Here is a 5,000-nt window from a genome sequence, read left to right as displayed (position 1 = left end):
GAATGATGGGCCCCATAACAGTTTGGGCTATCAGACCTTCAAATAAGTGTAACGCGTCAATCGGTGATGATGATATTATAACGTTTTAACAAACTGGATACTCTCAGCTCTTTTTTGTTGTTGTTGTTATTGGCATTGATTCTTTACTTTACAAACAACACTACACAGCATGTTACAGACACTCCACTCGGTGTTATAGATAGTATGCGCTTGGCTAAGAAGCTCATAACATTGCCATCCGGAAGTATAACGGACCAACACACAAAAACTTTGTGTATCCATGAACGTTTATAGTCAGGTTAATACAGTTCAGTGAGCATTACTCACAAACGCGGATGGCAAAATCAATAACAAAGGCCTGAGTGACGTCATCTGCATACTATCTATACCAACTTGTTAAATCTTTGTTTACTTTCTACTCAACGCGCACGACTTTCACCAATTTTATCTCCTATCAAAAGAGTTGCCGCCAACTCACGTTGTTTCATACCAAAACTGTGAGTAACCCCCCCCCCCCCCCCCCGTTTATAAGGGTAATTTTTACGATAAGGGATTTCCGATAGCTCAGTGGTTAGAGCACTCGCTTCAACGGCGAAGGGGCCGAGTCAATTCCAGGTGAGGTCGAGATAATTTTTTTTTCTGTCCAACCCCCTTGTCCACCTATGAATAATTGGGTTGGGTAGCTGGATATGTTAGATCTGGCGGAAAGTACTTTGCTATTGTCCGATTCACGCTATAGAAACAGGGATAATTTTGATTCATTCACCTATTGTCTCTTAATGGATGCTTTTACAATGCATTTTTTAACTATTATCTTTGAGTACGAGTCTCTTGTTATTCAGTCTACGTACAATGCATAAACTTGTGAACATTTTCGTCAATACTCTTCAACAGTCCTAACGTCACTTCCTTCCTAATGACGCATGGTAACTTAGTAACTTTGGCTCTAAACTATCGGAACAACTCCCTCCCCCCCCCCCCCCCCCCCCCCCCCCCCCAAAAAAAAAAAAAAAAAAAAAAAAAAAAAAAATAGTCTGCCCTGATTGGGGATCGAACCTTAAACCTGCTGAGTACCGGTCAGACGTGCAACCATTACACCACAATGGCTAATCATTTGCCACTTTGGATAATAATATATTCTCGACTTCACCCGTAGTAGAACTACGAATTTTCGGGTCGTCCGAGCTGATAGTTATAGACAGTATGCAGATGACGTCACTCAGGCCTTTGTTATTGTTTTTGCCATCCGCGTTTGTGAGTTGTTCTCACTAAACTGTATTAACAAGACTATAAAAGTTCATGGTTACACAGAGTTTGTGTGTTGGTCCGTTATACTTCCGGATGGCAATGTTGTGAACTCCTTGGCCAAACGCATTCTATCTATAGACAGTATGCAGATGACGTCACTCAGGCCTTTGTTATTGTTTTTGCCATCCGCGTTTTGTGAGTTGTTCTCACTAAACTGTATTAACAAGACTATAAAAGTTCATGGTTACACAGAGTTTGTGTGTTGGTCCGTTATACTTCCGGATGGCAATGTTGTGAACTCCTTGGCCAAGCGCATTCTATCTATAGACAGAATGAAGTTGACGTCACTCGGGTCTCTGTTATTTTATTTTATTTATTTATTTTTGTTTTGCCACGTTTATGAGTAGTTCTCACTAAACTGTATTAACCAGACTCATGAGTTTTGTGTGTTGGTCCGTTATACACCCGGATGGCAATGTTGTGAGCTTCTTAGCCAAGCGCATGCTGTCTATATAAAGATATTTAATTCAATAAACTTTTTGAAAACAACGTTTTTATTGCTAGAGCTAGCTAGTATATCAAGAAGTTCAAAGCATTATTTTGATGGATAATCACAAATGGATAATCTTTAAGAGTAGTTATTAGGACTTCTTCTTCTTCTTCTTCTTCTTCTTCTTCTTCTTCTTCTTCTTCTTCTTCTTCTTCTTCTTCTTCTTCTTCTTCTTCTTCTTCTTCTTCTTCTTCTTTCTTCTTCTTCTTCTTCTTCTTCTTCTTCTTCTTCTTCTTCTTCTTCTTCTTCTCTTCTTCTTCTTCTTCTTCTTCTTCTTCTTCTTCTCTTCTTCTTCTTCTTCTTCTTCTTCTTCTTCTTCTTCTTCTTCTTCTTCTTCTTCTTCTTCTTCTTCTTCTTCTTCTTCTTCTTCTTCTTCTTCTTCTTCTTCTTCTTCTTCTTCTTCTTCTTCTTCTTTTTCTTCTTTTCTTCTTCGTCTTCTTCTTCGTCTTCTTCTTCAAGTACCAAGTCTGTGCCAGACATCGGTGATCATGGTACGCCATTCATCTCTCTGATCAGATAACCTCAGAAAACCCAATATTACTCTTCTCTTTCTTTGTCACCCAGCTGTTCAAACTATTCAAATATGTTTTTCTTGGTTTACCTTTACTCTATTTAGCTTCTATCTTCCTGTGAGAGCAAGATGTTCAATACATTTATGTCGATTTAGGTGCCCTAAAAATTGCATTTGTCTTGTTCTTATTGTACGAATTAATAACCTTTTCGTTTTAGTTTGCTCTAATACTTCTTCATTAGTTTTCTTCACTGTCCATGAGATTCTTAACATCCTAAGAAACCACATTTCTGCTGCCTCCAGTTTCTTTCTAATGTCTTCTGTAATTACTATTACCCCTGAAAAATAGGATTTTGTTGTTGTTTCAAATTTCAAGTTTGCAGGTAGGTCCATCTTTGCGTGTGAATCGAGTGCTCTATCAATTGAGCTAACAGGTCACCAGATGGAATAATAAACTCGCTTACAACAATGATAATCATGCGTACATGCGCGACAGATGTCTAATCCCAATTCCCCCCCCCCCCAGACTAACTTCATTTTACCCCCCCCCCCCCCCCCCACCAGACTAACTTCATTTTACGCCCCCCCCCCCCCCCAGACTAACTTCATTTTACGCCCCCCCCCCCCAGACTAACTTCATTACGCACCCCCCCCCCCCCCCCCCCATCCACATCCCCCCCCCCCCCCCCCCCAGACTAACTTCATTTACGCCCCCCCCCCCCCCCCCTCCACCCAACCCCACGACTTTATATATCGACCTGATCGGGTAGTAAATAAGTCACATCAATCGATAACCCTGTCTTGTCGTAGCGAGTCATCGTTAACTTATAGATAGATAGAACGCTATTGACGTCACTCATGTCTTTGTTATTGTAATAGTAATAAGTTCTTGGGGAAAAGCTTGACGATTTTTACATTTCTTTTTCTATGTGGTCTAGTGGTATGACACTCGCTTTCGGATCGGAAGGTCCTGGGTTCGAGCCTCGCGCTCGGCGCATAGTTGAGTCCTTGGAGAAGGTGTAAAATGAGTACCTGGCCGTTAACAGCGGTGTCTTTGTTCGAAAAAATTGTAATATCGCCTAACAGGCGTCATGTCCCGTCCTACATGTTTAATGTTGCTGTTGACCAGGAATCCCTTGTAAAGCGCTTCGAGCACTTTTAGTGGATATTGCGCTATAATATAAAGCTAAATTTTTTAAATTTATTTTTGTTTTGTTAAAACAACAACCAAAACCAATAACAACAACCTACCCCCCCCCCCCCCCCCAAAAAAAAAATAGAAAAGAATATCTTGACTGATTTAGCAAAATAAGTACAGATATGTTCGAGCCGTTTCCCATTGACCTCGTGACCTATAGAAGTTGTAAGTAGGACTCAAGAGGGAGCTGAATACCATGTGCGGCTATGTGGTCTAGGGGTATGACACTCGCTTTCGGATCGAAGGTCCTGAGTTCAAGCCTCTCTCGGCGTATAGTTGAGTCCTTCTCTCACCGTACTCATGTGTAAAATGAGTACTTGGCCTATAACAACGTTGTCTCTGTCGAAAAAACAATTTTGTAATATCGCCTAACAGACGTCATGTTTCATTCTACATGTTACATGATGTTGTTGGTCAAGGACCTCTTGTAAAGCGCTTTGAGCACATTAAGTGGATATTGCGCTATATAAAAGCTCTTTTTTTTGTAGAACCATTTTTCTTTTTCTTTTTCTTTTCTTTTTTTTTCCCCCTTTTTTTTTTCTTAGTGGTGGACTTGTTTTTTGTATTTGTTTTTTGACATCATCATCATTTATAGAAAGTCCTGGCTTCTAGTTCCGCTCTGAGCGGCGCATAGTTGAGTTCTTGGAAAAGACTAAAGACTCTCTACTCAAATTCTCTAACCGTAGTCAGGTGTAAAATGAGTACCTGGTCGTTAACAGCGTTGTCTCTTGTCTTTTAAATAAAATGTAATATCACCTAACAGGTATCATGCTACATGATAGGTTTTGCTGTTGGCCAGGGGCCTCTTTTTTAAAGTCGTTTTGAGCACGTTTTGTGGCTATCGCGCTATAGATAGTATGCAGATGACGTCACTCAGGCCTTTGTTATTGTTTTTGCCATCCACGTTTGTGAGTTGTTCTCACTAAACTGTATTAACCAGACTATAAAAGTTCATGGTTACACAGAGCTTGTGTGTTGGTCCGTTATACTTCCGGATGGCAATGTTGTGAACTCCTTGGCCAAGCGCATTCTATCTATAGATTGGCTAAGAAGCTCACCACTTTGCCATCCGGAAGTATACCGGACCAACACACAAAACTATGTGTAACCTTGGATGGCCCAAATAACCCCCCAAAAAACAAAAATAAAAACAAAAAACAAAAACAAAAACAAAACAATAACAAAGGCCTGAGTGACGTCATCTGCATACTATCTATATATGAAATGTCAAGCAAGAAGGTAGGCGGAAAAGGAACTGACTTGTGGGTGGACGGTTTGTGTCCGGTGTAGCTTGATTTTATTTGTGTCCAGATTGACCACACCAGCAGCAGGTGGTGACGGAAGGTGTGGCGAAATATTTAATTAATGAGAAAAATGTATCCGATAGTTTGGGATAGGCTTGGTGAACAATACTGTCTTATGGATTTAGATATAATATTATTGTTGGCCTTTGTGGGTGGGATGGAATGTTAGGGGGGGGGGGGGGGGGGGGG

This window comes from Berghia stephanieae, chromosome 15 (assembly GCF_034508935.2).
Source record: "Berghia stephanieae isolate SIO BIC M18660-M18661 chromosome 15, UCSD_Bste_1.3, whole genome shotgun sequence".
Classification (NCBI taxonomy): Eukaryota; Metazoa; Mollusca; class Gastropoda; order Nudibranchia; family Aeolidiidae; genus Berghia; species Berghia stephanieae.
This window is presented reverse-complemented; position numbering follows the sequence as displayed.